The 27,964-nt window shown below is 34.2% G+C and overlaps 2 long non-coding RNA genes across 3 annotated transcripts; one reads left to right on the top strand and one right to left on the bottom strand.

The window, feature by feature from the left end:
* Positions 1 to 981: 981 nt before the first annotated feature.
* Positions 982 to 9,658, bottom strand: LOC143195025 (uncharacterized). Its single transcript, XR_013005447.1, has 5 exons — positions 9,466 to 9,658; positions 9,062 to 9,317; positions 1,727 to 2,013; positions 1,384 to 1,632; positions 982 to 1,298 (listed from the first exon to the last, which is right to left on the bottom strand). It is a non-coding gene; the product is annotated as an uncharacterized LOC143195025 (long non-coding RNA).
* On the top strand, positions 6,704 to 27,608 carry LOC143195024 (uncharacterized). 2 transcript variants are annotated; one of them, XR_013005446.1, is made up of 4 exons: positions 6,704 to 6,787; positions 9,910 to 10,068; positions 17,107 to 23,989; positions 24,937 to 27,608. It is a non-coding gene; the product is annotated as an uncharacterized LOC143195024 (long non-coding RNA). The 2 variants fall into 2 exon arrangements; XR_013005445.1 differs by having other exon boundaries at positions 17,107 to 27,608.
* Positions 27,609 to 27,964: the final 356 nt, after the last annotated feature.

The following is a 27,964-nucleotide window of genomic DNA, read 5'->3' as shown; positions in this document are numbered from 1 at the left end:
GGATTGATTTTGAAAAAAGGGATACCCAGAACAGCAGCCCAAAGGAGACACACGCAGGTGCGCAAGAAAGCGGCCAAGCTAGAGATCAGGGCGTGAACATGAAAGGAAACTAAGAGAATAAAAAGCGCAGTAACGTCGCGACGGTACCGAACAGGCGCTCGGAGACTCATTCGTGAACTGTTACGAAGATTTTATGTAGGAATGACCAGCTCAGAGCTTTAACAAACACCAGAGCCAATGAAAAATGGTCTACAATTCAAATAGTCTTGTGATTCATCATGAACAGTTTCCTCTTCCGGTTTAACTTCTTGAAGTGGTAGTAGATTGACATCAATACAAAAATCTTTCTTGCGTTTTGATTTCACGTGACGTTTATCTTGATGACGTCATCTATCATGATATAACCAGTAACAGATCAGATTTGCCCTCGACAACAAAATATGTTCCATAAGAATTTAAAAATTGTTTTCCGGCACTTCTAATGCATTGTGGTTGAGTGAATGCTTCGTAGCTGACAAAATAATCTGACCTATTTGTCACATGTTTCATATCGTTAGACGAACGTCCATCAACAATCCACTTTTGACATTGTCTAATCCAATGGCCCGGTTGTTTGTAATAGTTACAAGTACTTTTGACCTTAAAATTTACTCACTGTACTTTATGATTATTCACCATCTTGTCATTAGCGTCTGCCAGCAACGCGCCCGGTTTCACCAACTTGCCGTCGATTGCACCTAAAGCTCCTTCGTGGTAATCCAACAAATCTCGAATTTTACACTTCAACATCGGCCATTCCGCTTCACTGTTTAGCGCTTTAATGTGTTTAATTAAATCCATTTCACTATTTAATCACAAAACTAATAAGCTCAAACAAAAAATATCTATTTTTTTTGGACACGAAACTGTAAAGACCCATAACCCGTTGAGATTTTAGGCTATTAATTGATATTCTGAAATTATTTAAAAAAAAACAGCTTTATTGATTTAATAAATTAAACTAAACTAAACTAAACTTAGAAGATAGAATAAAGAAACTTAGAGCGCATCTCCTATGTTAAAATTGGTTTTAAGTTACTCTCGGAATCCCCGTGTGAGGGCGCTTACGCATGCGCCGTATGGCAGTTAGTTACGGCGGGAAATTTAAAAATGTTTAGCGGGAATTTTAAAAATTTGAATTTTTTTTAAACAATTACCTTGACTATAAAGACATTGATGTAATTACAGATCTTCATATCTCCACTACCCAAAACACGTAATCCACTGATATTATGTGCTCTCTAATATTTAAAACAAACCTAAAACAAACACTAAGATAAGATAATATAACTATTAATGGTTCTGTTGTTTTATTTTTTAGAATCAACTAAATTAATAACCTACCTAAATTGAGGTACATTTCATAAAATATGACAACTGTCGGTCTAGACAGTCAAGTTTCTGAACTAAAGACCAAAGTTAGAGGTTACTACTCCAGCAGCAAAAAGGAACCTTATTCAGTATCTGCATTAATGTTCTTTTAGAAGGCAAGAATATCTTCGATAGCAGTTTATATCCTCTGCCACTGCATTTCAATAAGGATAAAGTTTTTAATCCAACCTGAAACAAAGCTGATGGGACAGGCTGAGTTATCTGTAAATGAACATATAAAATTCAAGTTAGAACTTCCATTCTCTAATAATAAATATAAGTTTCTTATTCTTCTTATTATTCTTATTATACTTACTTCTCGATTTTGTTAGGGTAGAAGAATCTCCTATATATCTATCAGCCTCAAAAACTTATGTGATTGTAATATTGCCATTGAGGACATATTTTCCTTGTCTTGTAGTAAAGGTAAAGAATCTCAATAAATATTGCTTAATTATTTCAATGCAATAAATTATTACTATTTACGGAGTTTCCACATTTTGGTAATAGTCTTCATCTTTAAAATAATTACAAACTTTCCTGGACCTACATAGGAGATCATAAGAGATCCCCTTAAAGTTTTCTTTTTATTATACTAATAAACTAAAATACATAGAATAATTGTTAAATATATATAAAAACACATACCGAAAAAATTGTCGTAAATAAACATCACACATTATATCACCTTAAAATGGTAGTTAACTGCTTAGGTTAGAATTATTAATACCGAAGCCGAACGAGTGAGAAACACACATATAGCTGTTGCATTTTTCATTTATATTTGGCCGCGTAACGGGGATTCCGAAAAGCTTAAACGTGGAAACCGATTTTTCCATATAACTTCCACTTCTAAATTTCTTTATTCTATGACTTAGAAGAGTCTATAAATGAAAAATGAAACCTTACACTTATGTATAAACAACTACATAATTAAAAGTCCCTAGAAACTAGTGACATTACATTATTGTACTTAACACAGAACCCTTCTTTTAACTAAAAAAGAAATATTATACTATAACAAATAATGATGGTCAGTAAACAATAATGAAAATCTGGCATTCCGAGACGTTGATCTCGGATATCATTGAAGGGTGCTTATTGGATCATCCAGTTACTAACACTCGTTGAGTTCAGACGTACCACCATTGATTGTTCAAGTGGCTCTTCAGGTAACACTGCTCGCTCTCTTTTCTATTGTATTTTCTTTATATTTTATATCATCAATAAATAACCGTCACATCATATTACCATCACTGTTTTAATCCGCCTTATCGCCATTCACCGAACCATTATCTCTAAAATACTAACGGAAGTTTGAACTATTTATTAATGGACAATGAAACAATGAAATTCACTGACGAAATGAATAACAATACAAGTAATTACCTTCAGAAAGATACAGTTATACTTGATGTTCCAGCTAATTTGTTTACTGGTTGAGAGTTTATTATTAACCTCTGTCCAACTGAATGAAAAAGAGAAATTCAAAGTAGATACCTTTCTTCACATAATTGATAATCTAAGTGTTCATACAAATAAAAAGTTCATATAAGCATATTTGGATTTCTTTTCGCATGAAAACTTGGAAATGGAATTTGGAATACAATACTTGAAAATTATTCATAATGAATTCTATTAATCTTTAGTGTTTTGAAAGAAAGCAATCATATCACAAAATGCAGGAACTGCATTGACAATCTTTTGATAGTAATAGTTGATAGTAACCAACTGCAGAGATACTAGCTTCAAGAAAGATTAATGATTTTGTAGCTGTCCATAGAATATGATATGCTCAAAAGCATAGAGTTAGAAGAAGTGATTACCGATCTAGAAAGGCATCTTTAGAATCAACAATAATTTACGTTTTAAGTACTCATTTGCAAATATTAAAACAGTTACTTTTGTAGATTACATACCAAGGGGCATTGCCAATACTCCTTATTACCTTGTTCTGGAATATCTATTACCTTTTTATGACTTTTATGTTGCTTGCATAGGCACATCCCCAAAGTTGTATGCCGTTTGTCCATACTTCTGCCTGGTACCAGTTTGTATATTATCAACTTATTTCGAATTGATAGCTCAGTGTCTACCTAATAGCCTAAAAATTTTCTATATTTGCGATTCAGCTCTTCTCTTTCCTTCTTAATGTGTTTTTCCAATCTAACTTCGCATCTAGGTTCATACCTAGGTACTTCGCCTAGATTGTGTATGTATATGGAATAATACAATTGTTAATAATTATTGGCATTTGAACAATGTGTTTATTGGTAAAATTTAAGTGCACTATTTTTCACAATTTTCGTGTGCTTTCATGAAGTCTAATGCGCTAGTTTTTCATGCATGCATTGACTTGACTTTTGCCCCTTGGAGTTTTTCATTAGCTTCTAGTTCCGTTTTGCCAACTGGTAGTACACATGTGTCATCCGCAAACGTGGCTACTGCAGTTAGTTCTGTTAGTGTTATATTATAGGACATACAGCAATGGACACAGACCAATGCCTTGTGGTACATCAGCATACACTTTTATTGATCTTAATTCTGAATATTGATCTTCGCATCCAATGCGAAACATTCTTTCATTTTATAAGATTTTAACAGCAAGTTATTGCTCGAGCAGAAGTTATTTAAGTTTATGTTCAAGTTCCCCGATATCAGACCCTATCGGAGATCTTAGCTATATCCATTAATACTGATGCAGCGGAATTATGCATTTTTCTTCAATAATAGGTTTAAGTTCTTTCAGAAATATTTTTTCAAAAAGTTTTGATATTACTGGTAAAAAATGTATTAGTATATATATTAGCAAGTGTTTAAGAATATCTCCTGTAATTTGCTTTTGCTTTTTGGGATGCTTTTTTTCGGGTTAATATTTGTTTTTTTTTCTTTTGTTAGTACATTTGGTATTACTGGTTCTATATCCTTGGTGGTTACTTCATTTATTTGAGGTTATTTCTGTTTCATATGGTTGGACAGTATTTTTTAAATGGTTGACATTTAATGTTACTGTAAAAAAATAAACATCTAACAGGTCAATTGAAAAGTCTCCGGCCTACTATAGAAAAACACATGTTTTTGGCAAAATTAGTTTTTTTTATTCAACATAATTGTCTTCAAGGGTGATACACTAATTATAGCGACCCTCCAATTTCTTCCGATACCATGTCTGTAGTACGATTTGTCATTTGCTTCAAAACAGGCCTCAGTTTCGTCGATCACCTCTTCTTTCGACGAAAATTTCTTCCCGGCGAGCATTCTTTTGAGATCTGAGAATCTGAGGGTCAGATCTGGAGAATACGGTGGATTAGTAAGCAATTCGAAGCCCAATTCATGGATTTTTGCCATCATTTTCACTGACTTGTGATACAGTGCATTGGCTTGGTGAAGCAGCACTTACTTTTTCTTCAAATGCGGCCATTTTTTTAAAAAAATTCAAAGGGTCCAACAACGCTATGTAATAGTGGCTATTGATGGTCTTTTCTTTTTCAAGGTAGTCAATGAAAATTAATCCATGAACATCCCAAAATACAGACGCCATAACCTTGCCAGCCAAATGTTGCGTTTTCCCACAGTTTGGAGCGGGTTCATCGTGTGCAGTACACTCTGCCATGTTTCATCCATTGTCACATATCGACGCAAAAAATCGGGTTTATTACGCTTGATCATCTTCAAACACTGCTCCGAATTATCATCTCGTGGTTATTTTTGGTCAAAAGTGAGCTTGCGCGGTACCCACTTTGCACAGAGCTTTTTCATACACAAATATTCGTGAATGATACGATGTAGACGTTCAGTTGATATCTTTAGAGTGTCTGCTATTTCATTCAATTTCAATTTACGGTAATTCAAAATCATATTGTGGATTTTTTAAAATGTTTCCGTCGGTAACAGCCTCTTTTAGGCGTCCACTGCGTTCACCGTTTTCGGTACTCATTTCACCACGTCTAAACTTATCATACCAATCCTTGATGGTTGATTTTCCTGGGGCAGTGTCCGAAAACTCGGCATCAAGCCAAGTTTTTGCTTCAACTGTATTTTTTCCCTTCAAAAAGTAATATTTTATCAACAGAAATTCCTTTTTATCCATTTTTTTAAATAAAAAAAGTTGCTTCATTTAATGCTATAATTCACAAACTAATGATCCGACAGCTGTCAAATTTATACACGCATCTTTTGAGGGTTAGAGCTAACTAAAAAAATTTTAATTTAATTAAGTTTTAAGATTAAGTTAAGGATTTAATTCTAGTATCAGCATCTATGTGTCAGGCCGGATCGAATTGACCTGTTAGACCTTATATATTTTCTTTGTATATTCCAATAAAACAGTTCTGTGTTAAGGTCATAGGAGGCCTCATTATTCAAATATGCCCGAAACCTCTAATAGGTTAAAGACCTACCCTACTTCCGGCAAACCTGGCAGTTCCAGATGAACATTCTGAGGAATTTATTTTGGAACAGTTGAAGTCGTTTTACTTCAGTAGGCAATTTAAAGTAGACGTATAGACCCGTTATAATAAAGCATCATTTTTGTTTGTTAATGTAAAATATATGTTTCATAATTTAGTTATATATTGGAGTTGAATAATTTTTAAGAGTTTTTAAGAACAAAAATCTGTCAAGTTTAAAAAGCAATTGATTATATTAATATTAATATTTTGTATAATTGCCAATTTATTCAAATTGACTAACACCTATATTAATTATTTATAAATGAAAAGACAAAAAGTAGATTATATGGTTAAGCAAATTATTTTTATTATTTCAACATAATAAAAAACAACAATAAAATTGTTGAACAAACTAGCAATATTGCGTATCATCAATTAGTTTAAGTACATCTTTTTATACAAAAATACAGTAATTCGTATAGTAAACAAATCAGTAAAAATCAAATATTTCTTGCAAATGACTGTTGCTTGTTTAAAAAGCAAAACTATATGTTTATGTACTTCTTTGGTTTTCAATTATTCCTTTTGGCTTTAGTACGACTAACATATGAAATATATAATCCTTATTGGAATAGTTTTACTAAAACGGAAATTGCATGAATGCATTCATAACAATGATTTATATATTTTAAGAAATGAGATTAAATTTACATGAAATATAGTTCTAACATATATAGTTGAAAACAGAGCAGAAATATTTTTCCAAGGATCTGCAACCAGTAAAACATTACTAACAAATTCTTACTAACATTTTCAAAATTCCCAACATTTTTCAGGCCAATTATTTCAGTTTTAGATTTAAAGACTTGTATAAAACATACATTCTTCTCTTTAAAAAACGCATTTTTATATACAATACAATGAATTGTGGTACCGTGGTCGTGTTTTATTTACAATCCTTGTTGCTGTTCGAACAACATTTCTTGGTAAGTAATTTTATCATTCTCTATAATATAAACTTGCAAAACAAATTAATCCCATTATATTTCACTAAAAACCAATAGTATTTTAACTATTTGTTGGCTGTATTAAAAATATTAGGTGTATGAATACATTTTTATAAATTAAAATTTATTTTAATTTATTTAATTTTATTTTTCATAAAATTTTATTTTGTATAAAAAGAAAATATTTTACGCATATCAAAGAACTCAATAGGATGAAGGAGTTTCTAGATTTCGTGGAACTATTTGAAGCTAGAGTTTTCAAAAATACATTCATTCAATACATTCATTATTAGTCATAATACTTCTGTCTAGTAATCACTAGAAGGGTGAAAATCGTTTTTCGATAAATATTTTTTGAAGTGCGGGAAAAACTTCCAATAATAATCATATTTTAAAATTAAAAGTCATATTTTCTGTAATGGTCCAAAAGGTTGCGATATTTTTTGAGTATTGTTTAAAAATTACCCTTAAACTACAAAAAGCTAAAATTTTCTTGTCTATTTTTGAGCATGAACTCACGAATTATTAGTGAATATGGCTGCGACTCGAATGGTCCTCAGAAGCTTCTGTCAAAAGACATCAAAAGAAAGATGATTGGAAAGATGAATGGTCCAATGGGAGAACAGTCCTGTAAGAAATATGTTTTACAGGTAGCTGATCATAAATATAGTATAATACGGTTAGCTTACTAACGTTGAATACTGTTTCCAAAGATTGAATTCTTCAATATCTTTGTTATATCTCCGTTAAAACTGTTACTTAAATGTTAGTACCTTAAATTGTTTGAAGCTATTTACTGTGGAAAAACGTATTTTATTAGGTTTAAACAACAACTTATCAGTAGTTAATTTTCATAACACTACCGATAAACTTATTCTATTCAACTTTTATTTTCACCAATCATCCTAAAATATCATAAAGAGAGGCAGCTTAAAGAATAATATAAACACTAAATACCATCATTACCTAAATGTAATATATTTCTCTATATATAATCGGCTAATCATTAAGCATATGAATTTGCAACGTTGCCAGTTCTTAAAATTATACGTATATTTGAAGAATATAATATAAATAGAATTAAACATAGATTTCAAGCATCCATTTATTACAATTACTCAATAATAACAGGTCAATTGAAAAGTCTCCGGTCTTACACATAGATGGCGCTACTAGAATTAAATCCATATGTTTTTTAGTTAGCACTGACCCACAAAAGATGCGTGTATAAATGTGACAGCTGTCGGATTATTAGTTTGTGAATTTTGTTCGCATTTTGTTATTGTGAAAAAAATGAATAAAAAGAAATTTCGCGTGTTGATAAAGTATTGCTTTTTAAAGGTGAACGCAGTGAAAATAAGTTGTTACCGACGATAACATTTAAAAAATCCTCAAAATGATTTTGAATGACCGTAAATTGAAACTGAATCATTCACGAATATTTAAGTATGAGAAACCTCTGTGTAAAGTGGGTGCCGCGCGAGCTCACTTTTGATCAAAAACAACGACGTGTTGATGATTCAAAGCAGTGTTTGAAGATGATCAAGTGTAATAAACCCGAATTTTTGGCGTCGATATGTGATAATGGATCATTTCAGACTCCATCATTTCACTCAGAAGTCCAATCCACAGTCATCCGAGTGGACTGCACACGATGAACCCGCTCCAAAACGTGGGAAAACGCAACAGTCGTCTGGCAAAGTAATGGCGTCTATATTATGGGATCCGCGTGTAATAATTTTCACTAACAACCTTGAAAATAGAAGGACCATTACAGCGACTATTACATAGCATTATTGGACCGTTTGAAGAACAAAATCGCCGAAAAATGGCCGAATTTCAAAGGAAAAGAAATTGCTGCTTCACCAAGACAATGCACCGTGTCACAAGTCAGTGAAAACGATAGCAAAAATCCATGAATTGGTCTTCGAATTGCTTTCTCATCTACCGTATTCTCCAGATCTGGCTCCCAGCGACTATTTCCTGTTCTCAGTTTTCAAAAAATGCTGGCTGGGAAGAAATTTTCATTGAATGAAGAGGTGGTCGCCGAAACTGAGACCTATTTTGAAGCAAAGGACAAATAGTACAAAAAATGGTATCGAAAAGTTAAAGGGTCTCTATAATCAGTGTATCACCCTTGAAAGGAATTATGTTGAATAATAAAAACAAATTTTGCCAAAAAATGTGTTTTACTATGATAGGCCAGGGACTTTTCAATTGACCTATTATATCTTGCATGATACTAAAAAATACCTTCATTGCTTCATTATCATATGTCTATGTGTGTGTGTGTCTGTATAATGCATATACAATGACGTCTATATTTTTGTAATATTCCATATTGTTCTTCATTCATTGTCATTAAAAAAATCTTCTTCCTTTAAAGTAGGATAGGTATCCAGAAACTGAGTTTGTGGCTTTTATTAATACATTATATACACACATCCTGTATGACCCCATTTACACATGATTCAACATTTGTAGCATCACTGTTACGCTTGCTTTGTATCTGTGGAATTCAATCGGTTTGTTGGCTGAATATTGTAAAAAGCTTTACGAGTCAATAAGTCATCTTTACAAATTGCCACTGCTTAAATTATCATCCATTTCATCCAATATCGTATGCATTGGAATTTTATTTAATAGAAATATCTTACCCATTTGTCATTTTATTTTGTTAAACATGTGTTTTAATGTATTCTATATCACGTTATTTTCCATTTTATATCAATTTTATACTAACTGAACAATAAGAATTTCTCACCCTTTAACACACTAGTATAAATTCCTGATCGATTACACACGAAAACTGTAATTTTTTTATTCTCACACATAGCACATCGAGTCATATATATCTGTACTTTTACATTCGCAGGGGCAACCATGCCTAAAATATAATGAATTTGGCATATAGTCTATCCAAGGTAGCACTGAAGTCATCTCAATTTAAGACGCCAAAACGTTGCAATGTTGCCACATTTAACTTTGACTTTTAGTTTATTTTATCTTTTATATATTACAACATTTTAATGCAAATAGAATAATGAAACGAAAGTTTTATAAAATATAAATTACTTTATCATTATAATATTAATTTGCAGATTGAGAATGTTCATATCCCCTGGCTTCAGAAAGCCAGCCGGTCTCCAGTTCGAGAGCATGTTCCAGCATAGAGAAATGGAGAGAAAACTCAATACGGGCCCCTGAAGAAAAGTTGCGCTAGGTCCATTATCTAGATGGGGCTATAAGCGCCCATTCAGGTAATTTGATTTCTCAGTGTAAATCTCTATTATAAGCACCTGTAAGATAAACATTTTGCTATAAAGATATTTTGTTTTTAATGGCCAATTAAATCCAAATAAAAAATAATTTAATTTCTGAAAAAAGCCATATACTAGAAAAATCTTTGGTGCATGGCAAATACAATTTAATTTATTTTCTTCCGTGTTTTCTCCTATCTATTACAGCTCTATATTTTTATTTTCTTATATTGAAAGCACACTTTCAAAAACCTATTTTCCTGCTATGTACTTATAAATTTTATGTGCAATTAAAAGGTTTTAAATTTACTTTCTTTACATCTGACAAATGTTTTGTAGACCTGGCAATCTCGCAGTATAAAATAAAATAAATAGTTGAAAGGCCTGCTAACAGTATAATGAAAATTTTTATTGTAACAGGTTATTTTAAAAGTCCCCGGGCTGACACATAGATGGCGCTGCTAGAATGAAATCCATATATTATTTAGTTAGCCCTAACCCTCAAAAGATTCGTGTATAAATTTGATAGCTGTCGGATCATTAGTTTGTGTTTGTTTGTTATTGTGAAAAAATGGATAAAAAAGAATTCGTGTTGATAAAATATTGCTTTTTGAAGGGAAAAAATACAGTGGAAGCAAAAACTTGCTTGATGCTTGATGGCGAGATTTCAGACACTACTCCAAGAAAATCAGCCATCAAGGATTGGTATGCTAAGTTTAGACGTGGAAAAGTTTGACACCAAGAATGAACACCGAAGACGATGAACGCAGTGGACGCCCAAAAGAGGTTATTACGGACGAAAACATAAAAAAATCCATAATATGATTTTGAATGATCGTAAATCGAAACTGAACGAAATAGCAGACACTCTAAAGATATTAACTGAACGTGTACATCATATCATTTATGAATATTTGGATATGAGAAAGTTCTGTGTAAAGTGGCTGCCGCGCGAGCTCACTTTTGATCAAAAACAACGACGAGTTGATGATTCGGAGCAGTGTTTGAAGATGATCAAGCGTGTTTTTTGCGTCGATATGTGACAATGGATGAAACATGGCTCCACTATTTCACTCCGAAGTCCAATCGACAGTCATCCGAGTGGACTGTACAAGATGAACCCGTTCCAAAGTGTGGGAAAATACAATAGTCGGCTGGCAAGGTTATGGCGTCTGTATTTTGGGATGCGCATGGAATAATTTTCATTCACTACCTTGGAAAAGGAACAACAGCAACTATTACATAGCGTTATTGGACCGTTTGGAGGACGAAATCGACGAAAAACGGCCCTTGCCGAACGAACGAACGAAATATTTGAAGTAATAGTAAGTGCTGCTTCACCAAGACAATACACTTTGTCACAAGTCTGTGAAAACGATGACAAAAATTCATGAATTGCCTCCTCATAAACCGTATTATCCAAATCTGGTCTTCAGATTCTCAGATCTCAAAAGAATGCTCGCTGTGAAGAAATGTTCGTCGAATGAAGAAGTGATCGCCGAAACTGAGGCATATTTTGACACAAAGGACAAATCGTACTACAAAAATGGTATAGAAAAGTTGGAGGGTCGCTATAATATGTATCACCCTTGAAGGGAATGTTGAATAAAAAAAAACTAATTTTGCCAAAAAAATGTGTATTACTATGGTAGGCCGGGGACTCTTCGATTGACCTGTTAATCTGGTGTTGGGATATTACCATTCCTCTATAAAATCATTTTTAACTTGTCGTTCCATTAAGTTACTGATAACTAAATGCAAACAGAAATTACAATTAATTTATTTTTTCAAAAGTTTTCTCTAATAACCTAAAATATATACTACGGTACAATGTTAAATTTTGTTCGTTCGTATAAGAACATCTGGAACTGGTATAGAGTTAAGTAGCAATTTCTCAATACATCTCCTCTTAGTAAAGAATGTAAATTATCTAATGCGCCTTCAAGTCGAACATAAAACACAGAGGAATTAGAAGTGTATGTCCCATATATTACCTATGAACAAGTGTATCGTTCATTTGCCACCAGGGCGCTCGACTGACAATATGAGTAGCGGGAACTTTAAATAATTTTATAAATAAAAATGAAATATAAGCTTTACAAATACATTTTATTTAAATATTATTACATTTTATATAAAATTTACTTTACAATTATATCAAAGGAAATTTCTTGTAATTTTCTATGTTTAATGACAACATATTGTAATAACAATACATTAAAACATAATATAACGGTCTTCAACATATATATTGCACTGTACTCTGTATTTGGCCCAGTTATGTTTAAGATAATGCAAAATATTCCATTTTAAATGATGATGAATTTAAATGATTCCATTTTAAATGTCAGTCGCGCCCTCTGGTGGAAAATGAACGTTATACCTCTAATTTCTCTGTGTTTTGTGGTTAAAATAGAACATATGAAGAGCGCTTTAAATGATGTTTTAGAAATATTTGTTGATATAATTCATTCCTGAATTCATGAGCTCTAATAGATCCTAAAAAGGTCATAACTATCCTGGTTAAGTATCCTAAAACCAATAAATTTATACTGATACATACCCAAGATATTTTTCTTTAAAGATATGATCCGTTAAAATAAATAATGATAAAGTAGTTATTAATTTTTTAATAAAAAATCTAAATTTATAAAATAATTTTTTATGGGATTTTATTGAAAAAAGCAGATATTGCAATTTAAATATAAATTAATTTCATTAATTATTTGATTATTTAAGTAGGGCAAAGTGGGGTCACTTAATCAGAATTTAATCAGAATCAGTTAGTGTTAAGTCAGTTGTTTATTTATTTGACCGCATATTATTTTTTTATTAATCTCTCAGAACTTCAACAATCTGGCCGTGGGCAATAAGTATTATTATATGTTTTCCGTTTTATAATACACTGACACTATATTCTGACATGTAGAAGATCGCTTCAGTAAGTGATCTGCTGTATAAATTTTAATCTAAATCTTATTCTAGATACTATTCTAGCTTATTTTAAAGTCTATCCTAACTTATTCCAAATAATATTCTAACTTATCCTAGAGATTATTAAATCTCACTCTATGTGTCTATCGTATGGTAGCTTGCGTTTGAGCCCACCCACTTCACTGTCATCGCGCACATTTAACATTTGGCGAGTGCATTGGGACGCACTAATAGTCTTTCAGAGTACTTCGCATTAACACTTCGATTCACACTCGTTATTGGCTCTAAGGGGATATCGCACTGAATAAGTTTGTTGGGGACCTAGTATAGTGCATCGACGATGACTCGCAACACTTTATTCTGGAACCTCTGGAGGATAGCTATGTTAGATTTGCTAGTTGTACCCCACAGTATAATAACATAGGTCCAAATGGGCTTAAGTATTGACTGATCAGCCAATACATTTGGTTTAGTTTAAGCTCAAGCTGTCTGCGTTTTGTCACTATATGTTTTTTCGATGTCAAACGTCGATCAAAATACATTCTCACTTATTTAAAGTTGTCTATTCGCTGGTTCATGATTATTTAGTTTTACCGAGGGCCATGTTTTTCTATAAAAGGTAAATGTCACATGAGTAAATTTTGTCCCACTTGCTTTGATACGCCACGTTTTCAACCACGATTCGACTTTGTTAAGATGAAGTTGGAGGTTTCTTGTGGCTGATTTTAGATTCTCGTGTGATGATAAAATCTCTGTATCTTCAGCATATGTTGCAACAGTAGTGTTTCTTGAGGTCAGTAGGTTAGCTGTATACAATAAATATAAGAATGGGCCAAGAACACTGGCCTGCGGAACACCCGAATTTATAGGGTGTAGGTCAATGTATTCGCCACCCTGTGTGACAATAAAATGCCTGTCTGTGAGCTTTTTCAATTTTACATGTAGTCCAGTGTGCCACACATTGTCGAAGATCTGTGATATATCGAGAGAAGCAGCGTAGAAATATTTTTTATTGTTTAAGAATTTAAATGTTAATTTGGTTGATTAATCTATGTATTTGTTCTGTTGTTCCGTGTGTGTTGCCAAATTGATGGTCTGATTATTGATTACTTTGAGCCTCTTAATGTATAGTTTGTCAAAAAGTTTAGAGATCACAGGTAAGAGGCTTATAGGACGATAAAAGGAGACGTCTTCTGAGATTTTTACAGGTTTTATAATCATAATGATTTGAGCCACTTTCCAAGTGCTAGGAAAGTAATTAAGTCATAACATGGCATTAAATATGAATGTTATTAATTTGATGCACTTTTCTGACAGCTCTTTTAAGATTGTCTCAGTAATTAAGTCAAAACCAGGAGCTTTTTTCGCACTGATATCTTTAACAATTGTTTGTTTTACTTCCTTAACAGTAGAAAGTCAACTTACTTTCTTCTATTGCGCAGATTTCAGACGGATACTGATTAAAAACTGTTTTACTAAAGACTAAAATGTAGCCATCGTGATATTTTCCTTTTGTGGTATATCACAAGTGTAAACTAGATAAAGCATTTTTCCTAGTACACTTCCTTGCGGTACACCTGCTTTAGCTTCTTTTATTGTAGAGTAAGCTTCTTCTTGCTTTATTCCAAACATTCTGGTTGTAATGTATGATTTTAATAGTTCGGTGTGTTGTTTTGGTAGCATTTTCTGTAGTTTATGAACAAGGCCTTCATTCCAAACCTTATCGAAGGCTTGTGCTACATCTAAGAATATAGCTGAGCATACTTTTTGACTTTCGTAGGCTTTTTCAATAACATCTGTTATTCTGTGGATCTGGTCAATTGTTGAGTGTTTGTTAATAAACCCAAACTGATATGTTGGTATTAGGTTTTTTCTTTCTATGATCGGTTTTATTCTTTTTAAATTTTGTTGAGGTAATATAATTATTTCATGGGGAAAATCAGCGGCTGATAATGCGAAAATAAGTGTATACGATATTTTGTAGATTTCTATAGAACAAAAGGTATATTTTTATGTTAAATAATATGGAAACAGAACTTATTTGAAGATTATAGTAAATGTTTTGTATACGATTTCTGTTTATTTGTTATTATACTTATATCTTTCTGATATTATAGATATATTCAAAGATGAAAGATTAGAACAGATGCGCATGTGCAGTTCTAGCCAGCTGAAATTTTATGTAGAGGCCTTTTCCTGCCGTCTTATGGGCCGTATGTGATATCGGTTATATGTATCGGAATTTTACGCTACTTGCGGCCAGTTGATAACAATATTAATAACCATAAGTATGGAAGTGGTCTTGAAAGTAATTAATGCGAAAAAATTATTTAAGTATTGTTATGAAGAAAAATTGGATTTTAAAGGAAAAGGTAAACCATTAACAGATATTATTATTGAGAAATCTGTTGCAAGTAGAGGGAAAAGTTACATCCGTAAATTTATTCATTTAGTCATTTATTTAAAAAAAGGATGGTTTTGTGGATGTCACAAAAAAGAAGTGTTAAATTGTTTTCCCTAATTTACTTTTTGGTAGCGATAAAGCTTGGACGGAAATAAAAGTCACCGATCTAGAGCACTTAAGTTTGAAAATAAAAAGTCATGAAAACTCTAAAATCCATCTTCAAATGTGCGTGAAATTTGCATTAATAGGGTCAACTAATATTATGGCTCCTGCGTATTGTATATATAATATACAGAGACATGATGAAAATGTATCAAAGAATAGGAATATTTTATCAAAAATTAAAAATTGCATTAAATTTTGTGGAGCGCTTGAACTTGCTCTTCGGGAACACGATGAGAGCGATACTTCTCAGAATCTGGGGATATTCGTGAACTTAAATAAATTTTTTGACTGAACTAGATACAACTCTAGTGAGTGAGCAGGCACCTCCATAGAAAAACAGAACGATCTCTTACAGTGTATGCTTGAAGTTTGTCATGAACAAATAATTGAGGAAAATAATTAGTCTTGGTGGTGATGGTGAGCCAATTGAGCGTTTTTGGGTTTAGGAGTTATAGATCCTTTATTTCAAAATTCATTCAATAAACTCATCAAACAAAACTATGATGCTCACTATGTACACTGTTATGCGCACCAGTTAAATTTAATTATGCCTAAAACTGCTTCCATGAATAAGCAAGTATTATTTGGCAATATTATTTGGCAATCTAGATTATATTCCTAGTTTTTTTAATAAACCATCCCAACGATGAATTATTAAAGAAGTAGAAGTGTTGAACAAAATTGTGAACGGAAGGGTCACCCACGGCGCTCCAACCGTTAGAACTTTAACGTGCACTATTGTTGTGTACAAAATTGGAAACTATCTCATTTAGTGTATGGATGAAATAGAAGAGCAATTCTCCAGTAACACGGTAGTGCAGCGGCCTCTATTCGTCGTACATTAAATGATCCGATCTTGGCTAACATTTTGCCATCATGTGCTGCCCCATGTAGGTATCTTTTTTAACTAACTACAGCACTACAACACTTCTTTTATCAGGAGCCGGCACTGATAACATTTACTTTTGGTTAATCTTTTGAAATATCTGCGAAATCAGAAAGTTATATAGTTATAAAGTATACAAATATGAGCATTTTTAATTACTACCTTTACTATAACATTCAAACAAATTCTGCTTTCATATTATTTAACATAAATATCTCTGTGTTCCATAGTAATCTACAAAATTAGTGTTATAAAATTATAACATTTTACTAATAATTTACACCTTATACACTTATTTTCGCAATTTTTTGTGTTAATTTTTATAATTTGTTATTAAACAATAAGTAATTATATTAACAAACCTTAACAAACTTTTATAAAAATAAAATTGAACTAAAATTACCCCCAGTCAAGACTCTTGCAACCAACAACACGTGGTTGTGAAATCTGTCAAGTTAGTTTAGAACAAAACTTTTATTTTCATCTGTAACACGGTGGCTTGATTTTTAACCCGCGATTCATTTAATGCCTCACGCTCGTATATATCACACAGTTTGTGCGTGATACTATAGGTGGCCCACTAGACCCTGCTTTGCTCTATTACATAATTCAAAAATTTAAATTCAACCAGACTTTATTAAAATTATAGAATTGGAACATGCTCAGTCAACCTGCAGTCAATGGTGTCAACAAAATAGAGGGAAATGAAGAATAAAGAAACCGAAATAAAAGACAATACTTTATAATTGGGATGATCTGCATGCAATTCTTTCGCATTATTCGCTTCTTTTCATTCGTTGAATGTACAAATCGTTTCGTTTGATAGTACAAAAAAACATCAGCTTAAAAGTGTTAGTTCATTTAAGAGCACTTATACGTAAATGTTAAACGCCAATAAAATCAAAACGCGAAAATAAACGAAAACGAAGAATGAACAAAGAACTGCATTTGTTTTGGAGAAAAATTGTTCTTACATTACATAAAACATTTCTTTGCCGTCTCGGTGACATCTACGTAGACAGTTTACTGGTTAAAAAATCTTTAGTCTTTAAGTTTTAAAAATTGAAATCATACTTATATTATACACATGTTTAGATAGGTTTTGAATAGACTAGTAAATAGATCAAATTCTATGGCTTGTATTATATTGATCATAGAAATTTAATTAATTAATTAATTTTATTTAATTAATGACATATTTGCTGAATTTCTGTTCTAAAATGCCTAATGGATGTTTTTTTTTAAATTCAGCAAACGGAAAATTAAATTTTTCCGGAGTCAGCCACCGTTAGAAATATTTTATGTATTTCTAACAGATCGTTGCGTTCATTCCTTTAAAATCCACCTGGAAAGACGATAGTTGTTGTTACTTTATTATTTAATTATTATTTCGAATTGAACAATCAGTCGGTCGACATGGTGATACAGGAAGAAATAAATTAGTAGGTTCTGCAGGAACTACTGGGTGGGGGGTGCGAAGATTTTATGTGACCGATTATTTCAGGTATTACATACTCAAGCTACGACCTTCAAAACATACATACGCGCCATCTATAGCGTTTGTTTTCATCGTAATGAAAAACCCTCGTACATAGTTGTTGTTACTCTATTGCATAACTGTTCTTCAGATTTGAATGATAAGCTGATCGATTTGTTTGCTGACAGAGGAAGAAGTTAAATTAGTAGGTTGCGGGGGGGGAGCTGTTAGAGATGTCTATTGGGTTGGAAGTGTGTGGACTTTATGCAGCAACCCATTGTTTCACCGCTTTAGGGGGAGTGCCGAGGGGTTAGCTGGGCAGCAACGCTGCTGGCATGGATTGAACGTATGAATTTTGGGATTTTGCGTAGTCTGAGAAGTACTTTGTGAATATTGTTGGTCTCTCTGATAACTTTTATTTCCTTTATTTGACTGTTCTGGACTCACCATCCGTCAGAATATTCTTATGGATCATCGCCGATGGAAAAGATTGATTTAAGTAGTACACTGGTTCATATGGGATCACAACTCCGAGATCTAGGTCAGAGTTCACTTGGAAGATTGGTTTGATTTGCTTGTAAACTGAAATGAGATGATGTGTGTTGATATCGAAGACCATCATTTTGGCTGCATCTCCATCAAGCTAAATTAAGAAAGAACTTGCAACAGATTGAGGTAATATTTACATACCTATCTGCGACGACTATTGAGATAGAAATTGATGAATGTTGCGTTCTTAATGCCTAGCGACGAATGCGGGGCGAGCTTTAAGAAGGACGTTCTTTATTTTTCAAATTTCTCGATGGTCGATTTATTGCTAAATTCCTCGGCCGTTCTTTCGTTTGCCCATATTTACTTCAAGCGGTCTGGACTGCAGATGGAAACTCCGCCGGTGCTCTGTTCCCTACCACTAGAATTTCCATCCAATTCCACTAATTCTGTAACCTTAATTAAGGTTTGGAATCTTTAACAGTGTGGGTTGTTGAGAGAACTATATGTTCGCTACCTTGTATTTGTGAACCAAAATGAGTAACGAACATAATAGAAAGGATGTAAGTGATTACATCCACTGGTATTTGATCGCTTATGTCTCTAATTAATGGTACACACAGGCACAAGGTTAAGACGGCACAAAAACTAACATGATCTGAGGTTGTTGACTCGATATCCTTTATCTGGTTGCGTGCCATTCGTGTCAGTATCCTTCGCGCCGTTTAATAAATGATAAACTTCTTTAATAAGGAGGTTCCTGCGTTACAAATTTCTCGATGATCGATTTATTGGTAAAATTCTCGACCGTTCTTTGTTTGCCCATAAATTTTTCAGGCGGTCTGGATTCCTGATGGAATCTCCGCCGTTGCTCTGTTCTTTACCAGTAGAATCCCCAGCTAGCTCTTCTAATTCTGTAACTGTTATTAAGGTTTCGATTATTTAAAAGTGTGTGTGGTTGTGAGAAGAACTATATGTTCGCTACCTTGCAATTGTGAACCAAAATGAGTAACGAAGATAATAGAAAGGATGCAAGTGATTAAATCCACTGGTTCTTGATCGCTTATGTCTCTTATTAATGCTATACACAGGCAGAAAGTTAACCCGGCACATAAACTAACATGATCTGAGGCTGTTGACTCGCATATGCTTAATCTGGTTGCGTGCCATTGGTGTAAGTATCCTTCGCGTCGCTTAATAGATGATAAACTTCTTTAAGAAGAAGGTTCCTTTTTTTAGGTTTTTTTTAATTTCTCGATGATCGATTTATTGGTAAAGTTCTCGACCGTTCTTTTGTTTGCCCATATATTTTTCAGGCGGTCTGGATTCCAGATTGAATCTTCGCCGTTGCTCTGTTCTCTACCAGTAGAATCCCCAGCTAGGTCCTCTAATTCTGTAACTGCAATTAAGGTTTCGATTATTTAAAAGGGTGTGTGGTTGTGAGAAGAACTATATGTTCGTTACCTTGCAATTGTGAATCAAAATGAGTAACGAAGATAATAGATAGGATGCAGGTGATTAAATCCACTGGTTCTCGATCGCTTATGTCTCTAGTTAATGGTACACACAGGCACAAGGTTAACACGGCACATAAACTAACATGATCTGAGGCTGTTGACGTTCGTTTCGGTTATCTGGTGGCGTGTCATTGGTGTCAGTATCCTTCACGTCGTTTAATAGATGATAAACTTCTTTAAGAAGAAGGTTCCTTTTTTTTAGGTTTTTTTTTTAATTTCTCGATGATCGATTTATTGGTAAAGTTCTCGACCGTTCTTTTGTTTGCCCATATATTTTTCAGGCGGTCTGGATTCCAGATTGAATCTTCGCCGTTGCTCTGTTCTCTACCAGTAGAATCCCCAGCTAGGTCCTCTAATTCTGTAACTGCAATTAAGGTTTCGATTATTTAAAAGTGTGTGTGGTTGTGAGAAGAACTATATGTTCGTTACCTTGCAATTGTGAATCAAAATGAGTAACGAAGATAATAGATAGGATGCAGGTGATTAAATCCACTGGTTCTTGATCGCTTATGTCTCTTATTAATGCTATACACAGGCAGAAAGTTAACCCGGCACATAAACTAACATGATCTGAGGCTGTTGACTCGCATATGCTTAATCTGGTTGCGTGCCATTGGTGTAAGTATCCTTCGCGTCGCTTAATAGATGATAAACTTCTTTAGGAAGAAGGTTCCTTTTTTTAGGTTTTTTTTTTAATTTCTCGATGATCGATTTATTGGTAAAGTTCTCGACCGTTCTTTTGTTTGCCCATATATTTTTCAGGCGGTCTGGATTCCAGATTGAATCTTCGCAGTTGCTCTGTTCTCTACCAGTAGAATCCCTAGCTAGGTCCTCTAATTCTGTAACTGCAATTAAGGTTTCGATTATTTAAAAGGGTGTGTGGTTGTGAGAAGAACTATATGTTCGTTACCTTGCAATTGTGAATCAAAATGAGTAACGAAGATAATAGATAGGATGCAGGTGATTAAATCCACTGGTTCTTGATCGCTTATGTCTCTTATTAATGCTATACACAGGCAGAAAGTTAACCCGGCACATAAACTAACATGATCTGAGGCTGTTGACTCGCATATGCTTAATCTGGTTGCGTGCCATTGGTGTAAGTATCCTTCGCGTCGCTTAATAGATGATAAACTTCTTTAAGAAGAAGGTTCCTTTTTTTAGGTTTTTTTTTAATTTCTCGATGATCGATTTATTGGTAAAGTTCTCGACCGTTCTTTTGTTTGCCCATATATTTTTCAGGCGGTCTGGATTCCAGATTGAATCTTCGCCGTTGCTCTGTTCTCTACCAGTAGAATCCCTAGCTAGGTCCTCTAATTCTGTAACTGCAATTAAGGTTTCGATTATTTAAAAGGGTGTGTGGTTGTGAGAAGAACTATATGTTCGTTACCTTGCAATTGTGAATCAAAATGAGTAACGAAGATAATAGATAGGATGCAGGTGATTAAATCCACTGGTTCTCGATCGCTTATGTCTCTAGTTAATGGTACACACAGGCACAAGGTTAACACGGCACATAAACTAACATGATCTGAGGCTGTTGACGTTCGTTTCGGTTATCTGGTGGCGTGTCATTGGTGTCAGTATCCTTCACGTCGTTTAATAGATGATAAACTTCTTTAAGAAGAAGGTTCCTTTTTTTTAGGTTTTTTTTTTAATTTCTCGATGATCGATTTATTGGTAAAGTTCTCGACCGTTCTTTTGTTTGCCCATATATTTTTCAGGCGGTCTGGATTCCAGATTGAATCTTCGCCGTTGCTCTGTTCTCTACCAGTAGAATCCCCAGCTAGGTCCTCTAATTCTGTAACTGCAATTAAGGTTTCGATTATTTAAAAGTGTGTGTGGTTGTGAGAAGAACTATATGTTCGTTACCTTGCAATTGTGAATCAAAATGAGTAACGAAGATAATAGATAGGATGCAGGTGATTAAATCCACTGGTTCTTGATCGCTTATGTCTCTTATTAATGCTATACACAGGCAGAAAGTTAACCCGGCACATAAACTAACATGATCTGAGGCTGTTGACTCGCATATGCTTAATCTGGTTGCGTGCCATTGGTGTAAGTATCCTTCGCGTCGCTTAATAGATGATAAACTTCTTTAAGAAGAAGGTTCCTTTTTTTAGGTTTTTTTTTAATTTCTCGATGATCGATTTATTGGTAAAGTTCTCGACCGTTCTTTTGTTTGCCCATATATTTTTCAGGCGGTCTGGATTCCAGATTGAATCTTCGCAGTTGCTCTGTTCTCTACCAGTAGAATCCCCAGCTAGGTCCTCTAATTCTGTAAGTGCAATTAAGGTTTCGATTATTTAAAAGTGTGTGTGGTTGTGAGAAGAACTATATGTTCGTTACCTTGCAATTGTGAATCAAAATGAGTAACGAAGATAATAGATAGGATGCAGGTGATTAAATCCACTGGTTCTCGATCGCTTATGTCTCTAGTTAATGGTACACACAGGCACAAGGTTAACACGGCACAGAAACTAACATGATTTGAGGCTGTTGACTCGCATATGCTTAATCTGGTTGCGTGCAATTGGTGTAAGTATCCTTCGCGTCGCTTAATAGATGATAAACTTCTTTAAGAAGAAGGTTCCTTTTTTTAGGTTTTTTTTTAATTTCTCGATGATCGATTTATTGGTAAAGTTCTCGATCGTTCTTTTGTTTGCCCATATATTTTTCAGGCGGTCTGGATTCCAGATTGAATCTTCGCAGTTGCTCTGTTCTCTACCAGTAGAATCCCCAGCTAGGTCCTCTAATTCTGTAAGTGCAATTAAGGTTTCGATTATTTAAAAGTGTGTGTGGTTGTGAGAAGAACTATATGTTCGTTACCTTGCAATTGTGAATCAAAATGAGTAACGAAGATAATAGATAGGATGCAGGTGATTAAATCCACTGGTTCTCGATCGCTTATGTCTCTAGTTAATGGTACACACAGGCACAAGGTTAACACGGCACAGAAACTAACATGATTTGAGGCTGTTGACTCGCATATGCTTAATCTGGTTGCGTGCAATTGGTGTAAGTATCCTTCGCGTCGCTTAATAGATGATAAACTTCTTTAAGAAGAAGGTTCCTTTTTTTAGGTTTTTTTTAATTTCTCGATGATCGATTTATTGGTAAAGTTCTCGACCGTTCTTTTGTTTGCCCATATATTTTTCAGGCGGTCTGAATTCCAGATTGAATCTTCGCAGTTGCTCTGTTCTCTACCAGTAGAATCCCCAGCTAGGTCCTCTAATTCTGTAAGTGGAATTAAGGTTTCGATTATTTAAAAGTGTGTGTGGTTGTGAGAAGAACTATATGTTCGTTACCTTGCAATTGTGAATCAAAATGAGTAACGAAGATAATAGATAGGATGCAGGTGATTAAATCCACTGGTTCTCGATCGCTTATGTCTCTAGTTAATGGCACACACAGGCACAAGGTTAACACGGCACATAAACTAACATGATCTGAGGCTGTTGACGTTCATTTCGGTTATCTGGTGGCGTGTCATTGGTGTCAGTATCCTTCACGTCGTTTAATAGATGATAAACTTCTTTAAGAAGAAGGTTCCTTTTTTTTTAGGTTTTTTTTTTAATTTCTCGATGATCGATTTATTGGTAAAGTTCTCGACCGTTCTTTTGCTTGCCCATATATTTTTCAGGCGGTCTGGATTCCAGATGGAATCTTCGCCGTTGCTCTGTTCTCTACCAGTAGAATCCCCAGCTAGCTCCTCTAATTCTGTAACTGCAATTAAGGTTTCGATTATTTAAAAGTGTGTGTGGTTGTGAGAAGAACTATATGTTCGTTACCTTGCAATTGTGAATCAAAATGAGTAACGAAGATAATAGATAGGATGCAAGTGATTAAATCCACTGGTTCTCGATCGCTTATGTCTCTAATTAATAGTACACACAGGCACAAGGTTAACACGGCACAGAAACTAACATGATTTGAGGCTGTTGACGTTCATTTCGGTTATCTGGTGGCGTGTCATTGGTGTCAGTATCCTTCACGTCGTTTAATAGATGATAAACTTCTTTAAGAAGAAGGTTCCTTTTTTTTAGGTTTTTTTTAAATTTCTCGATGATCGATTTATTGGTAAAGTTCTCGACCGTTCTTTGTTTGCCCATAAATTTTTCAGGCGGTCTGGATTCCTGATGGAATCTCCGCCGTTGCTCTGTTCTTTACCAGTAGAATCCCCAGCTAGCTCTTCTAATTCTGTAACTGTTATTAAGGTTTCGATTATTTAAAAGTGTGGGTGGTTGTGAGAAGAACTATATGTTCGCCACCTTGCAATTGTGAACCAAAATGAGTAACGAAGATAATAGAAAGGATGCAAGTGATTAAATCCACTGGTTCTTGATCGCTTATGTCTCTTATTAATGCTATACACAGGCAGAAAGTTAACCCGGCACATAAACTAACATGATCTGAGGTTGTTGACTCGATATCCTTTATCTGGTTGCGTGCCATTCGTGTCAGTATCCTTCGCGTCGTTTAATAAATGATAAACTTCTTTAATAAGGAGGTTCCTGCGTTACAAATTTCTCGATGATCGATTTATTGGTAAAATTCTCGACCGTTCTTTGTTTGCCCATAAATTTTTCAGTCGGTCTGGATTCCTGATGGAATCTCCGCCGTTGCTCTGTTCTTTACCAGTAGAATCCCCAGCTAGCTCTTCTAATTCTGTAACTGTTATTAAGGTTTCGATTATTTAAAAGTGTGGGTGGTTGTGAGAAGAACTATATGTTCGCTACCTTGCAATTGTGAACCAAAATGAGTAACGAAGATAATAGAAAGGATGCAAGTGATTAAATCCACTGGTTCTTGATCGCTTATGTCTCTTATTAATGCCATACACAGGCAGAAAGTTAACCCGGCACATAAACTAACATGATCTGAGGCTGTTGACTCGCATATGCTTAATCTGGTTGCGTGCCATTGGTGTAAGTATCCTTCGCGTCGCTTAATAGATGATAAACTTCTTTAAGAAGAAGGTTCCTTTTTTTAGGTTTTTTTTTAATTTCTCGATGATCGATTTATTGGTAAAGTTCTCGACCGTTCTTTTGTTTGCCCATATATTTTTCAGGCGGTCTGGATTCCAGATTGAATCTTCGCCGTTGCTCTGTTCTCTACCAGTAGAATCCCCAGCTAGCTCTTCTAATTCTGTAACTGTTATTAAGGTTTCGATTATTTAAAAGGGTGTGTGGTTGTGAGAAGAACTATATGTTCGTTACCTTGCAATTGTGAATCAAAATGAGTAACGAAGATAATAGATAGGATGCAGGTGATTAAATCCACTGGTTCTCGATCGCTTATGTCTCTAATTAATGGTACACACAGGTACAAGGTTAACACGGCACATAAACTAACATGATTTGAGGCTGTTAACTTTCATTTCAGTTATCTGGTGGCGTGTCATTGGTGTCAGTATCCTTCACGTCGTTTAATAGATGATAAACTTCTTTAAGAAGAAGGTTCCTTTTTTTTAGGTTTTTTTTTTAATTTCTCGATGATCGATTTATTGGTAAAGTTCTCGACCGTTCTATTGTTTGCCCATATATTTTTCAGGCGGTCTGGATTCCAGATGGAATCTTCGCCGTTGCTCTGTTCTCTACCAGTAGAATCCCCAGCTAGGTCCTCTAATTCTGTAACTGCAATTAAGGTTTCGATTATTTAAAAGTGTGTGTGGTTGTGAGAAGAACTATATGTTCGTTACCTTGCAATTGTGAATCAAAATGAGTAACGAAGATAATAGATAGGATGCAGGTGATTAAATCCACTGGTTCTCGATCGCTTATGTCTCTAGTTAATGGTACACACAGGCACAAGGTTAACACGGCACATAAACTAACATGATCTGAGGCTGTTGACTTTCATATAGGTTATCTGGTGGCGTGTCATTGGTGTCAGTATCCTTCACGTCGATTAATAGATGATAAACTTCTTTAAGAAGGAGGTTCCTTCTTTTTTAAATTTCTCGATGATCGATTTATTGGTAGAGTACTCGACCGTTCTTTGGTTTGCCCATATATTTTTCGGGCGGTCTGGATTCCAGATGGAATCTCCGCCGTTGCTCTGTTCTCTACCAGTAGAATCCCCAGCTAGCTCCTCTAGTTTTGTAACTGTAATTAAGATTCGGATTCTTTAACATTGTGGACCAAATTAGAATGAGTAACGAACATAATAGAGAGAATGCAAGTGATTACATCCACTGGTTCTTGATCGCTTATATCTCATTTGGGAGGGGGAGTTAGCTCGCGATGCAGATTCAGAAAAGTTATATGTCACTGGATCGCCGCAATTGATGCATTTGGTCGATAGAAGTTAAAATTTCTTCTGTCATTAATTATTGCTATTCGAATCATTAGTTGAAATGGATTAATGTATTTCAAGTTATTAATGGTACACACAAGTACAGGGCAGAGGCTTCAACTTCCCTTGAAATTTTATGGATAATTGGCGTTGCCAAATAGTCGATGACAGTGCTCTAAAATAAGGGAACGTTATTTTTTAACTTCGTTTAAGTATTTATTATATTGCTGAGTAATGTTTGTAATATTCTTTTACTTTACATTTACATGATAAATAAGTAGAAAATTTTAAAATTAACGGATTTACAGGGACATGGTACCATCAAGAGTGGTAGTCTTCGATTATCTGGGGTTTTTCATGTACTGAAATTCGATCAAACTCCATAAATCTCCTGGAGGTTCCAGGTTAGATGGAGCGGTTTGCCCCCGTTTCTCAGGTTTTTCGAATTTGTTACAATATCGGGTACTAGGTGGACATAAGTTCTTTTTAGTAAATATGAATGCATATTAGTTTTTGAAATGAATTATTAACTAATTTTTTCAATATATGAACTCATGTTGCGCAAATCTTTGCTCAATTTCGCTTTTTATGGCAAGCAGTTGATAAGCAACTTCTAAAATAATCCAAAAGCGAGTAATATCCATTTCTTGTTTTTCGAGATACACGACTTAGGAATTCAAACCATTCTTCTCCATATTGAAAACAGGTTCCAGTAATAAGAGTAACATGCTGGTTTAACATCTTCTTCAAACGATACTGTCGAATAAACATGTTTTAAATTTATGTGCATTCTCAGGCCAGCTGTTTGACTAGTTATAAGACGGAATAGGAAAATAACGTGCTATATATGATCCCCTTCATCATATCAGTCGGAAAACTTCCAAGAATCCATAAGCTCTAGAAGGGATATTTTTGAATTCAGTTTTTCTACGTTATCGAAAACCGGGAATTCGAACCATTAGATCAAGGAACAAGACGGCAGAAAAAGGTTTGCTGAAATTGTCAAACCTTCATTGGAGGAAAGCGTTTTCGTTTCTTTGGTATGTGGTATGTGTTAGGATATTATTGCTTGGGAAGATATATTTCAAGTTAAGATATATTTTCAAATTACGGATACGTTTTCGAGACGGGTGTATTTTTGGGACAGATATTATTTTCGGGATATTTGATAATCAGACGTTAGGCTGATATTTGCGGTCTGTCCATTTTAGGTCTGGACTTTAACTCTTAGGGAGCAGTAATATAGTAGTTTGATTAAGATTGTGAATATGATTTCTTAGTACTATGTTAGTTTTATAGATTAATTTAATTAGAATTAAGTATTAGTTTAGGGTATATTGTATTTAATATAGAAATAGTTATATTTAATATTATCTTTCCTTGAACCCTCCCATTAGTCCACTTTATTTGCAGTACCCTGTATTCCCTTCGTGGTTTGCGATGCCGAAGAGAAACATAGAGAGAATGAAACATTAAATACACCTCACTATACTAACGACTAGTGTAGTATAATAACAAGATCTAATGATTTGATTCTTTTGAGTGTGTGTCCTGTTCTGGTGCTATTCAAGAGTTGTATTACTTCGATATTGATATGAGAATGGAGCCATTCCTAATGTCTTTTTGCAATTCATTTCATTTACTGAGGGACAGTCGGTATGTTCTCGGTGTAAATCATCAGTTCTGTAGTATATTGGTGCATCTACTATACTTCTCAGGACTTT

This window comes from Rhynchophorus ferrugineus, unplaced genomic scaffold (genome assembly GCF_030347505.1).
Source record: "Rhynchophorus ferrugineus isolate W39M unplaced genomic scaffold, kcgeb_rfMv2 rfM4, whole genome shotgun sequence".
NCBI classification, from domain to species: Eukaryota; Metazoa; Arthropoda; class Insecta; order Coleoptera; family Curculionidae; genus Rhynchophorus; species Rhynchophorus ferrugineus.
Note: the sequence above shows the minus strand (reverse complement) of the source record. Positions and strands in the feature narration are given on the sequence as shown.